Below are 20,159 nucleotides of genomic sequence, written 5' to 3'. Positions count from 1 at the left end.
AGAAATAAATGCTCTCTTCTGCATTAAACCCCACAGATACATTTGTCTCTAAAAATATAACATTTGTCTCAACATAACAATGTTTGCAAGCAAGCACTGTTAAGTACTAGGCTGCTTCTGTGCAGGTGAGAATCTGCTTTCATTTAGAGGAAGGATCAAGCTTTTCAAGGCTTTTTTTTCCTAAGCCATAAAACTGAACCATAAGGCTTCTTGTCTCAAATCTCCGTACCAAAAAAGCAAAGAGAAAGTAATTAAAATTCAGACTTGACCTGTTTTTGAGCCTTGTTGTGTCCCTGTCCTGGACTACTGATATTTCCAGTATGACCGTCCCAGGATGGTCCTGCTGTTGTCTGTGGGAGTGTTGAGTCAGCTTCGCATGTTCTGGACCGGGATTTTGCATATTCAGCCCGTGCAGTCTGTTTGGCAAAGCAGTCATCTCTGGCAAGCTACACATCCAATACAGATGGTTTGAGTTGCAAAGTTTGAGACAGTAACAGAGAAGAAGATATGGCTCTCTTAAATATATCGATCCAAACAGATCAGTCTTGTGGATGACCTATAGAACAAAAGGAAACTGTAAGGAAGGGTATTGTGAAGCAATGTGGGAAGCTGCTGCCATTGCAGTGGGGGACGGGACACATTTCTCTGAGTACAAATTAATCAAGTTCAGGCTGACATTCCTTCGTGTCAGGTTTCCTCTTTGGTCTCCCTAAGACACTGCTGCAGTGGAAAACCTTTCTCTCCAAGTAGTTTTATCCCACTTAATTGCTCTTTAAAATGTGCTTTATTCCTTGCTAACAATATAGCACTGCTGTGCTATATTAATGAATTTGTAATTTAAAGAAGGGGGGGCAGGGGCTGACATATGGCAAATACACGCTTTAGTTCTGGTAAGCACATGATTTTGAAGATAAACAAAGCTGTTTCCTTATCCTCAGCATGTACTTATTTTGTTTTGCTGATAATGAGAAAAAATTAACACTGTTAAACATGATTGAAAACAGCAGTATCCTCTGAAATTAATGTCTGTGTGAATTACATTGAAAGTCTCTTTTCTTCTTTGCATTTACTCTAAACTAGTGTTCATTTATAAGTGTAAGAGGCATTAAAAAAAATCATCCTAACTGCAAAAAGTAGTTCCAAATCTCTCTAATTTTGTTTCCTTTTCAGTCTTTTAACAACGGTCTTTCTGCATTTGCTTTTCAAATGTGTATAGCTAAAAGCTATTTTTATTAAAAACTGAATTCTATCAAAAAGTTTCCAAATTATGTGTAAAAGTGTTTTATAACATAGATGCTTTGCATTGAAGTTTGTAACAACTTCCACCACTGAGGTGGGAGTAAATCATAGTTCCAAAATTTTGTTTTATAAGGAAACATATGTAAGTCTAAAAATTGAGGGAAAGCAGCAGTTATTCTGCTATTCCACATTTTAAATGTGTTTATTAAAGTCAGTGGAAGACTTTTCAGAAGCCCTAGACTACATCTGTCTGGGCAGTTTCAGCAGTGACTGGTCCTCTGAGACCAGTCCGTGTTGCGTAGCCCTTGCCCATAGTTGCACTGTGCTGTGTGCCCCACCACACACGTGCCCTTCACAGAGATATTGCTGTTTGGTGGATTGTCTTTTCTTCTGTTCAGTGTGTCTGAAATACTTACCAGGGAGCTGAGAGTGTGTGTTGCATGGGTTGGAGTACTACATGAAAGCATGCACTGAGTGGTTCAAAGCCTCTTTGATCTAGAACTGAAGGATTGTGGAGGGAGGGTGGAGAAACCCAACCAACTCTTTTCTGGCCCACCTGGTAGGAATGGTCTGTGGCCTTTCCTATATCCCACACACTGTGTCCAGTAGTGCTAGTTACTCAAAACCACGCCATAGGGCAAACCACCAGTGAAATGGTGTAGGTGCCACAGGGTAGTGCTTGAGCTTGTGCCCTGGCCCTGTTTAATTTAGTAGTACAGAGACAGCTGGAGTGTCCTTCCCATTAAAGGAGGTCTGAGGTATTCCTGTAGTGGCTGGCTGTATTTGGCACTGCGCAGGCTGCAGCTGCACTGAAAGCTCATGGCTCGTGTCTCTCTGGTCCTCCCGACCCCTGCTCCAACGTGAGCATGCTGCAGTGCCCCCTGGGCTGGGGGCTGAAGTCTCTCAGCACTGTCCTCTAGCAAAAGCGCTCAGTATGACCTGCGCGCTACAGCTGTCCACCAAGTCTGCTCCTGGGGCTTCCTTTCTGGTGACTGCCCCTCTCCAAGGGAGCAGCAGGCCAGGAGTCCCCAGAATGCAATTCTGCACTTACAAGATAAATATGTGGTTATATTATTAGGCATTTGCAGTATGTGAGAATACCTTCTAGGGTGTAAAAATAAGAGCCAGGATGAGGAGGTGTTACGATGGGTAACCCTTTCTGAGACTGAATGAAGATCAGTGGTCTGTCCAGAAGAAAAGTTGGGCACTGCTGCCTTACAATACTGTTGCAGAGGTAGCATTTGTCTCTAACTCTTTACTGAAGCATTCTAGCAGAGAGTCTCACTGAGGTCGTGGGGAAGGAGGTTGATGCCGTCAGAAACAGCAGCACAGTTTATAAAGATCTCTGGTGTAACTAAGTCAGTTCTCAGTTTGAAAGATAAGACCCCTTTTAATATAAAGCCCAGCCTCTGAAGGGGCTTCTCTCCACCAAATCTGAAAAATATCTTTGTGGCCTGGAGTTGCAGGAGGAGAAAAAGAACAGAGCATGCAATTTGGAGACCTTTTGTGATTATTTTTTTTTTCTCTCCTCTATCTTTTAAAATAGAGAGGTGATATATATCCCTTCTTAGCTGTTTCCATGGTCTGAGCTGTAGATGTAAAATTTTTTGGCCCCTTGTGGTTAATGCTATGATGTTCTCCTACAAAGTGACTGTATTGTGAACAGCACAGAAAAAGCAGTGGGTTGTTTTATGCTTCATCATCATTCTTCTGATTAATGATCTCTAATTTCTTCCAACACCTCTCATACAAGGGTTCTAGCTCTGCGCTTTGAAACAGATGTACAACTATGACAGTAATTAGTTCAACTCCAGTGACCGAACTTGGCCCACTCTCCCCAGAGGGTTTCTCCTGTTTTGCTTACCTCAGTGCCTAGGAGCAAGAGGGAGCTGTGCAGAGCAAAACACGTTATTTAGCTGGAAAAGTGGATTCTGTTGCTGCATTGGTCTTCTAGAGAAGAAATGGGCATGCTGAAACCTTTACTAATCGAGTTCCAGTCATTCAGAACAAACTAAGCTAATTGTCAGTATTTCATGGATGCTGCTTTGCAGATGAGTTGAGTCAGCAGTGCTTTCAGCATTCTTACATTGTCATGCCTTATAATGAAACGTTTTCTGTAAAATAACCAGAGTTTCTCCAAAAATTTGAACAGCGTGATACTAATTTCTCCACTGTTGTGAAAAGTTTTGCTTTGCCTCCATTTAATAGTGCCAAAGTAGTGAAATAGTAGTACGATGATGCGCTATTTTACAGTATTATCGAAGTAGCGTTCACATACGTAATGAATCTTTGCAAGACGAGGTAGTGTCAACCCATCTTTCAGATGAGGAAAGCTGACAATATAAAAGTTCTGCTGGAGATCTGTTAGTAGTCACAGGAAAGTGATACTAAACCTTTATCTGTATTCAAGGAGTTGAGTTTGTATTGTGCACTCTGTTTTCATAGCTGCTGTGTCTTTAAATGTTCTGTATAGGTCTAATGATACAGAAGCTTTGTTGTCTCATAGATCGGAACTGAAAAGGTAACATCAAGTGTGTTGCTGGAAAATGTGACTAGATTTGATTATTTGGCAGGGGGTACACTTGGTACTGCTTAGAATAACTAAAAACATACAGCTCTGCCTCAGGTAGTCAGCGTTGTCCCAGAAAATGAATGCCCACTGTTTGAGGGATTCAGTCTTTCCCAAGACAGATCATGTGCTTAATTATTGCCTTCCTGTTCAGAGCAGACATTGGCTTTCTAAATGACGGGATTTGCTTTGGGTTCTCATTAAATGTTGTATGCCATAGTGTGACATGCGATATGCCCTGCAGTGTGTCATGTGCTATGATGCTAATCAACATTCAATACCAAAAGAGGAGAGCAGCTGCTCCGCAGTCAGCATGTCTGAACAGTCCTGCACCCAGCAGGATATCGCTTAATTCACGCTAATGGATAAAGAACTGGCCTCATAACACTTATGTAAATGACGCTAATGATCAGGGAAAAAATGCAAACTAGTTTTCATTTATTCATAGAGATAGGTGTAATTAGAGGTAATAGCTGGATCCAAAATCTTGCTCTCCAGCATTTATTTGTTGTTAATACAAAATATGAATGGCTTGTTCCACTGTCTGTCTCTTGTGAAGTTATTAACTTCACACAGAAGTTGAAGTATGTATGCTCTTAAATTCTCATTGAGAGAGTTACAAGGCTTAATGAGGAAAAGCTACAGATAATTGCATCTCCTAAACTTACCTCAGTCATTTTCACTGTGTGGTAACGGATCTCTATTGAAAATCCACTGCTGGGAGGATCAGTGTATTGATTCAGTTTTTTGACCTTTTTACATTAGCTCCACTGTCTTTTCTAGATTAGAGAAATCAAGAGGAGGCAACCTGTCCATTGCGGTTGTGGCGGCTGAGTAATAAGATCGTTACTAGGTACGAAGGTCTTATTTTAGCATCTAAGCTGTACAGTACTAGCCACCCTCTTCCATTTCTGCTGGTGTTCTTCCTCTTCCTCATTTGTGAAGTCTGTTGTTCCTCTTGCAGGTGTGTCATCCCAGTGCACAGCTGATGCCACTTGATCATTCATGTCTTGAAGAATCAACCAGTTACGGTGGTGTAGTGTAATGGTATCAAGCAGGAGTTGATCTAGTTGCAATTTTAACAAACTATCATCTACTTGGGTACTTTAGATAGTGCCAAGTGTATGCTTCTGACCCTACACTGCAAGCTGGTTTTGGCTATGCGGATTTCTTCAAGAGTAGTCTTTCTGGTGTGATGCATAGTGAAGAAGTATATCCAGCCTTAATCTCATTTACAAGAGGAATCTGAGTAACACTTGAGGCTCTGCGGTCCCAACACAGAGCCAGTCTGGGTTGATACAGGCATTCCTTATTTTCTGTACTTTAATGTGGAGTAAACTAGCTACATAAAATTCTGCGAGAGCTGGTTTCACTCTCGCTGAGCAGGCACGTCTCTGGACCTTTGTCTTGCCAAATTTTAGATATTGTCTGATCAGCACACCAAGAATTGATTGAGGAAGGACTTTCTAATTCAACAGCATAGTGGCACCAACTTGTTTGGGAAAGCAGTGGCAGTGCTCAAAACAAGGTCAGGATTCTCCATTCTGTAACTGAAGCCTTCTTAATAAAAGTGTAGCTAATTTAACTAGATTGGGTTTTTAATCCTGTTAATCTTCTTTTTCTTTTCTTTAATGTGCCCATTAGTAATCTGTTAAGGTCCTCTTTCTGTGAATGGAGTTTATACCAGTCTGGAGGTGTGGGGGGGGTATCTGCTGATGAAAGTCAATAGGCCAAACCTAAAAAGTGATTCTTGCCCAAATCCCTACCTTGCTCTGTCTTGCTTTAAAACTTGCCCAGTGCAAGGTTCAGAGTACCTTCAGAAGGCTTGAGTTCTTGTTATGATGTGGAAGTCCAGGCCAGCTGTCAATTGATTGCGTTTACAAAAACAATGTAATTATCACTGAATTATCACTGACTCATTACTTCTGCATATCAGGGAAGGAGAATTATGAAGGAGTACCACTGAAGAGAAAGTAGATGATGACTGAGGAGGGAGGGATGCGTGTGTAACACAAAAACCCAAAGATTACATCAAGCTGGAGAGTCATGTGTATACAGCTGTTGTGAAACGTTTATTCTCATCTTTCCTCTGCTTACTGATTGAGAGTTAATCTTGTCTCAGCAATAATTGTTGTAGGCAAGAAAGCAAGTAAGGAAAATATGCAAGCTTAAAGGTACTAAATCATGGAAAACTTAAACTAATGCTAAACGTGCATGAATATTCTCAGGACTTTTTATAGACTCTGTATGTGACGATTGCCATTTCTCAGACCTATAAAAATGCCATGTATTGACAAATCACTTGTCAGACATATCTGAAGTCGTATCAAGCAGCTCTGATATTCACAGGTTTTACTTACCAAAACCTGATTTGTTAAAATTTAGGGTTTTGCCTTGAGTTCACATTGCTATCTCAAATATTTGCTTTCAAAACCTGTTTAAAAGATATTGAAGCATTATGTAGTTGAAAGATTGCATGTTTTTCTGCTGTCTCATCCTGAAAGTGATTGATTTTTTTTTTCCTTAGAAACTGCAGAATTGCAGAAATTAACCTTGAACTGTCTTTGTGAAAGTGACCTGACACTTGAACAGATTCCCTTAACCTCTGATGTTGGAACTCGTAGCAATGGTGAAATGCTTCACTTCCTAGTGTCTGAATGTAAATATATTCTTAAAAATGGGGTGGAGGTTGTCTGTTCTAGAAGCATGCATTGTCTATGGCTGTAGATTACATTAGCACTTGTTCACTTCTATTAAATTCTGGTACTGTTTCAAAGCTAAACATTATGACTTCAAGGCTAGGCATCCAAAGGAATCCATCCTGAGCAAGCTGGTAAGAAAAGCTGGGACAAGCTGGCAAGCCCAGGTGGGTGTAGCTTAAAGCTCCGAGGCTGCTAGCTGAGTATCAGGTGTCAGGTATTGTCGAGCAGTTGCTGTTTCAGCAGCTGACAGTAGGTAAGGACTTAATGGATGCTTGTACAAAGGTCACTCATGTCAAGGGTACCAGTTGAGTGTTCTTAAAACAATCTTCATTTGTACTGTGTGCTTCATACATAAGGATTTTCATTACTGTGAATAAAATCTTTTACACCGAAAATATGCTTATATATTCTTAAGAGTCTGCAAATATTTCTATAAATCCAGTTAAGGCAATACATATGTATTGGAGGCTCCAGACTTGTCTATAGTATGTCATGTTGGTGATGAGGTGAAGCTTGATGTTTTGGGGACTTAAACTGATTTTCCCTGTTATAGTTACAATTAAATATCTTTCTAGTTGGTGTGGAAAGGGTAATGACTGCTAGCTAAGAAACATAATTAACTGGATTTTTATTTGAATATTTATTTAACTATTTAATATATGTTAAATTATTATCCTGCTGAAACCCAGGCGTAACTCACATCTTGAGCAAACACTGCCTGCCCATTTGGCTTTGAACTTCAAGCGCAATGGAGATGAAGAGAAGGAAAGGAGCACTCTTATGTCTTCAACCATCCAATCCTAAGCATCTAGTGGTGAAGGGACTACTTGGAGGAGAAATTTGATTCTTTCAAATGCCTTTGGATGGTGACTGTACCATGTCTGGGTTTTTTACTGATCTAGCACTTCTTGCCTAATCTTTCTTCTCAGTTGATACCTTTGTGTCCATAATTCCTAGGGCACTTGGCAGGCAACTGAGAGAAGTGCTGGTGAAGCCATCTTCCCTGGCTGCCTTTCAATGTGGTTGTGGTGTATCAGTGTAGTTATAATAGCTAGCTACTGACCAGGAGTGGGACCGTCCCTCTGGGCTTTCCTCCCATCCCCTCCCTAATACGGACAGTTGCGCTCAACTCATCCTGCAATAAGCCAGTTCTGGGAGCTAAACCAGAAGAGAAAAACTAACATACTTGGGGGGGGGGAGGGAGAAGAAAAAAAAAAAAAGGACATCACCTCCCAAATCAGCATTCCTCACTCTGTTAAGCAGAAAGCCTCTCTGGGTTTCCCAGAAAACGTGCTGAATCATAACCCTCCTAGGAAAAGAGATAGCAAGCTTAAACCTTGCATATTTACCCTGCATCTTATTTGGTCATACATGGTTAGATTAATGTTAGTAAGGTCAAGTTTATACTAAGGGCAAAACCCCTTTACCATTGATTTTTATTTACCCAGGTGTGTAAATGGGAGCTGGTTTGCTGCCTGTTTTGGGGTAATGGGTTACATTACAGCACTTCCACTGGGAAACAAGACAGTGGAAATTTTCTTAGCAAGATGTCAGCTTATGGAGATTTGTAACTCATTCAAGAAAGACATGGGAGTGAGAGGGAAACCTTCATGGCTTTCACAGAAGGAAGTTCAGTGAGGTGGAGGACTTTCTCTTGTTGCTTTTTTTTTTTAGTGTAGGAGAGAAAAGGGAAGGGAGGAGATTTGAGTATAATTTCTGTTTTAAGGCAGTGACAAAACATGGAAACTCTAATGTATAATTTTACAATGAGTTTGGAGTCAGGGTGTCATTTGGATGCTGCCTAGCCCATGGCAAGCCTTCTTAAGCGTGAAGAAAAAGAAAGCTACAGTAACAGTAGTGGCAGAGAGCATGAGCTGGCTGGATAGAAGAGGGATGAACCTCTGCTGTAGAAGCCTGCCCAGCTTTGCGACAGGGTTTTTTGTCTGCTGAGCAAGAAGTGAGAGGACTGTTCCCAGAGTTACTGACTAGGATAATTATTTAGCCGTTGATCTTTCTGGACAGAAGACTGAAACACTTATCTTTATTTGGTGATGCCTTTTGGTAGAGTTTTGTCGCCTTCAGTCTTGACAGCTCATCAATCTGGTAGTCTCTCTCTCTTACAACAGCTGTACTAAAGAAAGCTAATAAAGGTGTAATGTATCTCATTACACACCTGCCATTTTTTTACATCCTCCTTGCATCACTGTCTGCCTTGAGGATGGCCTGTGAGATTAATTTGGTAAAATAAACTAATAGTTAATCTAAGCATTGTTCTCTCCCCTGTATTTGTAGTGTGCTGTGGGTATAGCTTATGGAAAATGGCAACGTAGCACTCTGCTGGGTTTCAGTGACTGCTAGATTTCCCTCCCCCTGTGGATTAAGCAAGAGGAGGTTACCGCAAACCTTTGCAAATCTCATTTTTGGCTTAAAACTGATTTTTATTTTCTCTGGATATAATGCTGCAGCAGCAGTAGTAGTAATCCTCCATGTCAACCTTTGCCACACTTAAACTCAATCACCTAGGTTTTTTCCCTAGGTTTAGGCTGTTGCAAAGCATTGCCAGTGACAGAGCAGACTGAGTGTAACTGGAGTATTACTCACGCAACAAAACTGTACTCACAAAGGGCTTGAACTTTGTTTTTAAAATACTAGTTTAAATGTTTGTCTAAATATCAGTTTCTCTACATGGATGCCCTGCTCCTGGGGTGGATCTCCCTTTGTGTGTGTGTACCATAGTAGGTGTACCATGGCAGGTGTACCATGTGTTGACCATAGTAGAAGAGCCACACAGTTTGAACCATTTCTTTTTTTAAGCTAAATCAATTTCCAAACCAATTTAGATAAATTGCAAAGGGTTTTTTGGAGGCAAGGCCTGAGAATGGAGCTTTACACAGATGAGAGTGACATCATTCATCATCCACACAGGCTTTGGCAAAATACTTGGCTGAAAAGTCCCTCAATAAGCAAACAATGCATTAGCACTGGCTCTGCAACACCTTCCCCATTGCATAATGGTGTTTGTGCTGGGGTGTTATTAAAAACCCAGGCAGCGATTCCACCCTGTGTCAGCCTCTGCTACTGGCAAAGCGTTGCAGACGCATGTTGTTGCAATGTACTTTGTTGTGCCTTTTGCAGCCTGGGAAAGGGGGTGCTAATTAACTGAGGATGTTGATTTGGGTAGGAGAGCCCTGCTCACCCCCATCAGCTGGTGGTTGCGGTGGTATTGTGGGCACCTGGGCGGTTACCTCTGCCCTGTGTGACTGTGGGCTGTGCGGAGCCAATTATGATAAAATCAACATTACTGTCTTCAGAAAAGCCTGTGGGGTTACAAGTTTCCAGATATGGTAACAGACCTGTTGGTTGAGGAGCAAGTCCTAGCCCGATCCAACAAGGAAGGGCATTTTAATGAAACTTTAATTCTTTGCTGCTGAAGCAAAGTAGGATTGTGGTTTTAAAAGGTGTGTTAGTCTTAGACTCTGACTGCATTAAGAAAAGGAGATAAAATAAACCTCTTAGATGTGCATGCCCAACATACAGTAGCTGATGCCGGCCAGTCCTCAGGCCAGTGATAGCTGGTGTAGCTCTCTGTAGCAAGCTGTTCAGGCGCTGTTTCCCTCCTTGATGCCTGGTTGCTGGATGCCTTGGCAGTTCCCTGTGCTGTTGTTTGGCAGGTGAAAATAAAAATGAGCATTTTTTTAGTTATTACTTATTTGTCTAGTGCTACTTGACTGTCTCCTGATTTGTTACCTGATGTTAATGTTTCCATTGGATGTTTTCGGTTACTTTCTAAAGTTGTTTGAGGCATTGTCTCCGCTCTGTCAACACTGAGGCAGGCAGAGGCAGACCGTTAGGATCACAGGGAATGCAGCAAAGAGGAGAGTGGAAACCAAGCACCCTGACTTGGTCATAAACCTGTGCTGGACAAAACTAGTCTTATCCTTATTTTTTTAACTTGTTGCATTTCACATGCATGCTTCTTTTTAATTCCTGTATCTCTTCCTCTCTATTGCATATCATCTCTTGTCTTTTACCTGCATGTCTCCTACAGAGCTGGTTTTCCCTGTATTTTTAAATGTTATTTAAAAATTGGCAAAGATTCAGACTTCGGAGCCATCAGAACTCATGAGGTGCTGCCTCTGTGTCCTTTCTTTGCAGGCTCAAAAGAGAAAATACAGGAGGACACCGGTTAGCGACACAGTCGAGAGGCCCTGATACATCAGTAACAGCACCAGTCTACCCCTGTTCTGAGCAGCACATGGTCATCTGCTCTTGGGGCCAAACTCCCACATTTGAGTGGGCAGGAGGAAGCAGTGTTGAACAGGGAGAGCACAAGGAGGTTTCACCTATGGCTGTAGGTGCGGAGTGGCACAAAGAGGGGTGGCCTTGCTCTGGGGGGCCCATTAGGGTCCTTCAAGGCTTCAACTTTGCTTCAAGGGCATCCAGTGTCTCCTAGTGATCATACGTAGTGGTAGAATTGTGCAAACTGTTTCCACCTACAAAGGTGTACTTCCACACTGATGTTCTTGACCTGTGAGGGGAGGTCTAGGGCCAGGTTTGACAAGATGTTCAAGCATCTAGAGAGGCAGATGGATGTCCACAGGGGTTTCGGAATGCACCAAGGTGAACGTAGTTAAATTTCACTTGTATTTGAGCATTATGTAAAGTGGTCTTGGAGGTCAGTCCGTTTATGCATTGGCTGAGCGAGACTCTCTTGCCCTTGTGTTTGCAAGGTCCACCACTCCCAGTTTGCGCAGAGAGGGAGTGAAGCTGACAGCTGAGCCTGCAGCTCCACAACAGTCCAGCCTTGTAGGAGTTGGTCCTGGTTTTTCCTTGTACAGGTCCAGGGAACTAAACCTGCATATTTTCACTGGATTGGGTTGTCCAGTAGATCAGTTCATACCATGGGTGAAACCACATCCCTTACTCTGGCCTCGCCACTCCCTCAGGGCATAGACCTGGGACCACCTAAGATGGAAAAGGATCTTGGTGATGTAAACACATCCTAGAGCTCCCTGTGCTTAGCCTGCAGGCAGGACCATACATGGTCGAGTCGCCGTCCCTAAAATTCCTGAAGGGCATACCCGCCTGGGCTAGGCGGGCTTTGATTTGTGCATAAACCCTTAGGCAGCAGTTGGAATTTCTGCTCTGTGGACTCTTTCTGTGCTGTCAGAAACATGCAAAACCTTTCTTCTTTTGTTTTGTTTAAAAACATGAAACCTTGTTTATTTTGAGTAGTTTTCTCATTGACTTCTCTGAAAGAATTATTACGCACAGATACTAGTTTTTTTGTTCTAGCTTCCATTCACCTTACTGCATACTTTCACCTTTCATAGCTGACTCATGACTTTTTATTTTAAATGAACAGGTGAGATGATGTTCAATTAAAACTTTTGGAGTGGAGGTGGTGATCATTAAAGGGTGATGATGTAGAGAGTGAACTCTTCTGTTTACCCACAGAACTGATCGGGTTTGAGAGGTGTGTGTTATGCCACTCACTGTCCTACTTGGAGAAGCTACCACCGAAGCACAAGAGGTTAATTTGTTTTCTGCTCCTTGGTCTCTCTTCTGTGACTGCCAACAAAGGTAGCAATTACCAGTGTTATCTCAGGGGATGTTCCCTGATGTGGATAATTTCGAACTGGGAAACCAAACTGATAGAATTTCTTACAGGCCAGAGAACACCCCTGTCCTGGTCAGTAGTAAAAGTTAGTTGTTACCCGTACTAAATTTGTGTTAATAACTTAGGGTAAAAGGTTCCATACCCATTACACATCCCTTGAAGCATTCAGTTGTTTGGAGGATCAGCTCTATCGAGCTGCAGTCAAGAATTTGTAACATGCATTAAAGGGCAAGTCTGTTTGTGCCTGTCTTTTTTTAGTTTTAGCTGGATTTTTTTTAGGCAACTTCTGTGGCATAGTTTATGCTTCAGATAACAAGTATGTATGCTGTCATATTTGTTGTGTAAAAATAAAAAAAATAGCAACACATTTGTTCTTGGGGAAGCAGCCTGAATCAAAAGAGATAGTGATGGAATGACTTTCACAATTTGCAGATGGCTAGAGGGAGTTATGATAGCTGGTTCTTTAGCCTAATGTTCAAGGGTATGGTACAATCCAGCGTTTGAGCACTGAAACACAGCAATCTGAGATTTAAAAAAAAAAAAATTAAAATAATTGACTACTTGAAACAACTTAACAAGGGCTGTAGTGGGTTTAACAGGAGCGTGGTGGGTTTTTCATTGCTGGTACTTCTAAATTAAAATCAAATGTTTTATTCATGCAGACAGTAATTTTAGGAAAATCTTATGACCACATGAATTCAGGCTAGAAGATCACAGTGATTGTTTTTGGCCTGATAATCTTTAAGTGCATTGCCCAGAACAATATAGTACTTTCTGTGCTCAAGCCAGAAAAGTCCAGGGAAAAAAGAACAGTGCAGCCAACTATCTCTATACCCTCAGACACTTCAGTGTCAGGGAAAGTGTTAGCAAGATCGGGGACAGTTTGACCGCTCAGTAAAGTCAGTGAACGTCTCTTCTTTGGCTTTGGTAGGCTCTGGGTCAGGAAGCTTTGCGAACTTATCTGCAGCCATTGAGATGGTTGTGTTGCAGAAGACCCCAGATGAGAGTCTCCTTTTTGCAATGTGCTGTGCAGACGCTGTGAGCCCTCGCTGCAGGGAACTGCTAAGAAAAGGTCAGGCACCCCTGGAAAAGGAGTAGACAATATATGCAAATTGTTGGTATTTAATTCAGTCGTGTAGTGGGGAAGAATAAACATTATTCCTGACATTTCCATTTTTGATTAATGGTGAATGGAGTTGGCAGATGTTCAGCTGGCCACCAGATGGGGTCTGCTCAGTCCAACAAACAGAATAGAAAGTCTGGGTCTTGTAAAGCCAGCCCTGACAAACGCTCTGACAAAATCTCTAGTTCATCCAAGCGATACGCCAACTTTGACCTCAAAACAACTTCGCAGTTTAAGAATGGAGGTAGTACAACCAGCGAAACTGCTTATGGAAGTGAAATGGGGTGTGGAAGGATTGGAGCTGGTTCATTTGCTGGAGTTTCAGCAGTTTTGTTCTGCTGCAGGAGCCACGGACGGCAGCGTTGGCTTCACGAGGCTGGATCCGCGCAGGGTTCACCTACGGTTGCAAGTAGAAGGGCAGGGTCTGCGGGCACATCTCGGGGCACGGCCGGCTTGTGATGGGGATCGGCTGCTTTTTAACGTCGTTAGCCCAGGCTGGGCTTTGCGACTTGAGATCAGATAGCCCGGTGCTGGTCCTGCTGCACCAGCCGGCCGTTCTGCAGGCTGCCTCTGGCGATGGTTAATCAGCAGACGGGAGGCAGGAGGGGCGAGGGCTCTTCCCGGCCCGACGGGAAGGGGGACACAGAGTTGGGGGACACAGGGGTGCTTCTCTGAGCGCCTCTGCCCGCGGCCCCCGCCGCGCCTTTACCCGTCAGGGCCGGCTCCTCTTAGCACCCTGCGGGCAAAGTCATTCACATTTAGAAGAATGAATTTAAATTCATGCAAATTCGGTTCCTGGAGAAAGCGATAAGTGTCTGCGAAGTGCCCGTCGCCGTCCCGCACAGCGGGCCGGGGTAGATAAGGCGCCCTCGGCCGCGAGACCCCGGCGCGGGGGGGCGGGAGGTGGCTGCTGCCCCTGGCAGCGAAGCGGGGAGTTGCTGCTTTGACCCCGAGATGCAGCGCGAATGAATTCCCTTTGATAATGACTTCCCAAGGGAGACAAAGAGCGGGAGGGAAGAGGAAAGAGGAAATTTGACCGCGGTGTTCACGGTTACATTCACGGTGCCAGAGGGGAAGCTGCCCGCTGGCCTTTGAAGCCAAACCACCCGTCTCTCGGGGCTTTTTATGCCCACGCTGGGCGGGGAGTAAAAGTGAGGGCTGGCAGTTTTTTGTCCAGGGACACTTAGAAAATGACCCGGTAGCCCGGGTGCTACTTTCCTGTGCATAAGATGGGGCGCGGACGCCTCTTTCTCGCTTGCGATGTGCCAGGCGAGGCAGTGATGGACATCTGCTCCTTGTGGTCCTTAGTTTCGGATTGATTTTGATTTATACACAGCCATCTAGAACAACTGTTTTCCCGTCCTTATCCGAGCCCTTAACTTCCCCGGCACGACCGCGCTGCCGGGGCCGGGCAGGGTCAGCCTGGAGGGCGGGGTGGGAAATCTATTTCGGGCGTTAAACACGGACAGAAGTCCTGGCGCTGAACCACGCGTCCGCCGTGTCCTCGGCGCAGGAATTTATCGCTTCTGGTGGTCCCCAGGGCGGGCGACGGGGCCGCCGCCCCTTCCTGCCTCGGGGCCGGGGGCAGGAGCGGCGCCCCGCTTCCCCCCTCCTCCCCCCGCCTGGGGCAGCACTGCGGAGGGAAGGTCGCTGGCGGGAGACATTCCCCCACCGCCCGGCCGGAGGAGCGGTGAGGGGCGCCCGGCGCTGGGGCCGCACTCCTGTCCCGGCGGGGGATGCTGGGGGTCCGGGGGAGCCCCCCGGGGGTCCGGGCGGGAGGCGCTGCCGGTGCCGGCCCGGGGCGCGTTTCGGGGGGGGAGGAGCGCTCGGGAGGCTGCTCCCTCCCGGCTTGCAGCCCCGGGGGAGGGGAGGACGTGGAGGCGGTGCAGGTAGCAATCCCGCCGCGCTGCCAGCGGGCGGGACGGGGAGGGGAGGACAGGAGGAGCCCCCCCCTCTTTCCTCGGCGGGGCTGTGCCTGGCGCTGGCCGCTCCTCCGGACCTGTCCGGGGAGGGAAGCCGCGCCCGTCCCGGAGCCGGGGAGCTGCGGACGCCTCGCCGGGTCTGTTGGGCTTTCCAGCCCCGGGGGCAGCGGGGAAAGGGGCTCTCGGTTTAAAACAGCGAGGGGGCGCGGGGTCGGGTCTGCAGCGGGCGGCGCCTCTCCCGCGCCTCTGCCGGCTCGCCGACAGCCTTGCCGCTGCCCCGGCGCTGGGGAGAGGGCGCCTGCGGTTCCTGGTATCCGCTCTCCCCCGCGGCTCGTCCGGGGTGGGGGGTGTCGGTGCCTCCGCGCCGCCGGTGGGAGACCGGAGCCGCTGCGGGGCTGGGGGCGCCTCTCACCCACCGTAACGTCCTTGAAACTCGGGCAGGAGGGGAAAAAACCCACCTGTCCTTCAGAGAGCTCTGCCTGCTGAAGAAGGCAGCGTCCCGGCTCCTCTGAGATGAGCGCGTACGGCTCGGCGCGTCTGTCAGAATAAACCGGGCTGTGCGTGGAATCTTTTTTTTTTCTTTTTTTTTTTTTTTTTTTTTTTACAACTCCAGTCTTGTGACTTACTGAACACTTTCTTGAAGTGTTTTCTCTGGAAACTTGTCTCAGATGAGGGCTGTGAGCCCTAACAAAGAAGGGTGTTGTTTGGGAGCCAACAGGTGACGGGGTGAAACCTGAGTATATGTGTACATTGGAGTAAAGTCTGGCTGCTGTTTAAAATAGAATTTTAAAAAATCAATAGGAGACTGTAAAAGGCAAGGTTTCTTTCCTTCTAAATCTATACACCCTCCGAAGGAGAGAGGAAGCATCCGTGAGAATCACGCTTCCTCAGCTAGAGGTTTGTCCTTGCCGGCGTTGCCATCCTCGCCGTGCCAGGCGTGACACGGCCAAGTGAGACGTGTTGGTGTGGGCCGAGGCTTTGTCACAGTGCTTCCTCCCTTTGTTAACGCAGGTAGCTTGTCTTTGCAGTGTGGCTCGTCAAAAGTAAATACTCTGAAAAGGATCGTCCGACTTGCAGTTGGAAAAGTGCTCTTTGCACCAGGATGCTAGAGGAGGAAAGTGGTTAACTATTCTGTCGGTCCGTGTATGCTGGCTAATGAAAGGGAAAACTAGTTCTTACTCCTAGGGTCTATCTAAAGGTCTGTTGAATGGCCAAGTATAGAGGCTTCATTCCGTTGCTCTGGATAGTTCATTACTCAAGGGACCCAAGAGCTGGAGAAGTTGCTGTGTGCTGGTGCTGATAAAAACTCTGCTCAACTCTGGATCCATATTTCCCAAGTACCGAGCTATAGAGCTGTCCGTAAATACGTTACTTATACTGCAGGTAGGGAATGGGACTTTCTGATCATTTGTGTAATATATATTGGAAATAAGTCTTTCAGTTATTAATGGTTATTTTACGGTGGTTTATTGCTGCTGTATTACACCCTTCCTCTTCTAATGTAGTTATCATGCACCAGGGATCCAATAAGCAGGTGAATGGGCTGGCCATGCTAATCTTAACTCGTTGAGCCCTCATTGTGAATGGATGCATGTGATATGCATCTTGTATCCCCTATAGCCTTGTTAACAAGCCTTCTAACAAAAAAGTTGTTAAACAATTTGCCCTGCAGGACAGAGTAAAACAGCAGGGGATGGGCAAGGAGATGTTTGTCTAACTGTGCTCACAAATCATGACCTCTTCTATCTGGTCAGGGGTGAACATAATCAGTGAACTGGAAATCCTAGTGCAGGGATAACCTTTATACGGGGTTCAGCAATAGCTTTGCTCTAAATATGTCCTAATATTTTGTGTACCAGTAGGTTTGTAATTAGGAGTGTAGTTTATCCTCACTGGTAAGAACTTTTGTCATAATGTGGTTCCATTAGTGGAAAAAAAAGTATTAATTGCTTTTCTTTTTAAATTAAATTTAGCTGTTTATTTCAATTATGTTATTCATAGCTGTCAAGCTGCCAGTGACATACATACCTCTTTCTAGGCTATGAAGCTTTTTTTGAGAAGGTAGCATTTGAACAGAGCTGAAACCTCAAAATGTTCCATGGACTTTAAGAAAGCAAAACAAAGCATCCTTGCAGTGTTTTGTAGATGTCATGGCAGGAGTAGAAAGACCACCTTTCTACTCATCCCATGGAAAGCATTTATTTTTTCAGCTGTTGTTTATATTCATTTGAATCCTCCTTAGGATTTAATCATTTTAAACAGATCGCTTTGAAGGATGAGTGTGGTTGGGGGACAGGGAGGAAGAACCCTGTAGTTTTAAAATGCAAACCAAATTACACTTGAGCAGGAGAGGAAGGAGGACTCCTAAACAAGCAATTGCTAAAATAGTTCTGCAGGTAGCCTGCTGTTAAGCTGGGCTGGTTTAGAAACCTCACTCTTAGCAACACCACAATATTTGTGACATGGTGGTATTGATATATGGTGCACTGTCAGTCATTTTATAGCTGGTTTAACATCAGCTCTATGGCAGCGTTTTTCTTTTAAAGTGAATGCTGTCCTTTGAGTAATCTCGGTTCATTGAGATTTATGAACCTCGCTTTAAACGTTTCCAGTTGCCTCATCTGGGGTGGAACACCCTGACTGTAAAGTTGCATTTAACAGTTGGAGGTGAGGTGTATTCCTCCTTCATTCTCTACCAGCCATCCTTTCAACCTGCCCTGTATCACTGGGAAATGGACCTGTGGGTCTGTGGTTTTCTCTTGTTGGAGCTGGAGTGCGTGCTGTCTGAAATGAATGGGTCAGAGGTGGCCCAGGCAGGATTAGTCTCTGTGGAAAAGCAGTGTGGCCTCTCATACCAATGCCTTGTCTTCCTTTGGAATTAGGCAACAGTCCTTCACTTACGTACCTTTGCTATACTTCAAATCCCAACCTTACCCAGCACTGCTTTTTGACATGTAGAAGTAGCATGTAGCCTTAGTGTTCAAAAATCCTGAGAAGTTAACAAGTCTTCATGCATTCAGATTTTGGTTTGTTTCCTTGTCTTTCAAAAGAAGAAAGTAAGTCAGAGAAGTTAATCTTTGATCTTAAGGAGAGAGGTTTCTGAACAGCCAGTATGAAGCCATTACTCAGTTACCTGTGTGCTTGTGAGCGTGGGGTGTGTGAGCAAGCCAGGGGTACACCCTGCTCGAGTGCCTGGGGACTGGCAGAGCTGAACCTGTCTCTTTGCCTAAATTACATTTCAGATCTGCTTCCTGTGGTGCGGTTGAGGTGAGGCTGCCTAATGAAATGTTGGCAAAGGTGTTTCACCTAGTGACTCCTTTTATTCCTGGGTTATTGGCCAGGAGTCAGTTCTTGAAAAGTGACAATTTGACCAACACAAGTTCTTGTGTTGCAATGCCATAAGAGTTGGAAATACCAGCTTACGTGTCAGTGAGTGGCACGTTATTGTAAACCAGATATCTACCTCTTTCTGAAGGGAAATTGTAAAACAGTTCATCTGCTGCTACGATCATCTTGGAAGGAATTGGGCTTCTCAGTGATACTCGTAGTAATTTTATAATTCAGAATTATTTGGATATAGATGATGGAGGACAAGCTGCCAACCTGAGCATCCCCATTCGTCCACAACAATGAGCACTTGCCTTTTTTTACTAGAGTGATTTCTTAACTGTATCACAGTATTCTTCTGTCCCTACTTCCTCACAGCTCGGTTTTAAACAAGCAATAACAAAAACATACCTGATGCTTGACTTCATTTCCACTAGTATGTGGAGAGGGGAAACAGTTTTGTATCACTTATCATCTGTTTCTGAAGGAAACTGATTCAAGGGATCTAGTATGTACCAGGATGTCTGTCTGCCCATTTTAAATATATAAGAATGAGCTTTTAGGACTGAGTTTGGTTTTAGTCACTTTCCTTGACAGAGGCTGTAATATGGTGATGCTAAGCCTAGAAACTGTTTTGCTAACCTTCAGTTGTTCAGCTAGAGTAAGATTTCAGAAATTTGCCTTGACAGCTCACAAGCTTTATAGAAATAGCCTGTTCTCAAAGGGGAGGTTGGGAGGTTTGCTTGCGCCATCAAATATTAAATGAATCTTTTATTACAGTGCAGTATAATAGAAATGTGTTGGCATCTTAGCAGTGCACCAAAAACAGCGCATATTTTTTGAACCAGAAGTTCTTGGAGTAAAGTTAACAGACAAGTTAATTTTTTTTGTGCACTAGTCCAGTGGAAGAGTTAAGTAATCCCATCTCTTTTTATTGGGTGTGGGAATATATAGACATATTGAAAATGAGGGTAAATAGACTGTGTAATATTCAATATCATAATTTCTCTTGAGTTTGCAGCTTTGGATGCATGTGGTCACTTTTTATGGAGCAGGTTTGGGTTTACGTACTGAATCAACAGAGCCAGGCACTAACAGTGCCTCACGCTTCAAGGAGGAAGAACTTCTGTTGAGTAACTAGCAGAATACTTGAGTACACGGTCTCAAATCTTTCTTCCACCTGTGATCGATCAGCAAATTGTTTTCTTTAATATGGTGGTGATGAGACTGGAAATGTAATGTGGGACCCACCAGAAGTTTTTAGATTGCTCTCCCCTTTAGACCCACCAGCAAGGTTATATGTCAAGGAGATTAAAATTTTCTACAGCTCAAATCTAGCATTGACAAGATTGCATCTGTGTTTAGATGAATAGGTGAAAGAATTGCCTAAAATGGGAAGGCACGTTTTACAGTAATGTACAGGATGTCTGTCATGGTAGGATACATCCTCTCTGCTTTTGGTTATCTGTATTTCACTGAAATTCCTGGTCTGAATTTCATAAGAACTTCTGCTAGAATTAATGTAATATATTTATCTTAATAAGCTTTTTACTGCAGAATGCTATGGATGTTGGTGAGAGCCTTCTTTGCGAGTTGTGACTCAAAATGATCCCGCTGATACTAGCTTCGCAGGCTTCATGAATCAACAGAAGCATCT

General features: G+C 44.4%; 1 protein-coding gene across 2 annotated transcripts in view; it reads left to right on the top strand.

Moving 5' to 3' along the window:
* PRICKLE1 (prickle planar cell polarity protein 1) overlaps nucleotides 1-20,159 on the top strand; it is a 65,822-nt gene that overhangs the window by 35,407 nt on the left and 10,256 nt on the right. The gene's annotated exons all lie outside the window — the stretch shown is intronic.

The sequence above is a fragment of the Strix uralensis genome, chromosome 5 (genome assembly GCF_047716275.1).
Source record: "Strix uralensis isolate ZFMK-TIS-50842 chromosome 5, bStrUra1, whole genome shotgun sequence".
NCBI lineage: Eukaryota > Metazoa > Chordata > Aves > Strigiformes > Strigidae > Strix > Strix uralensis.
The sequence above is the reverse complement of the archived record's forward strand: the minus strand, read 5'-3'. Positions and strand labels throughout refer to the sequence as shown.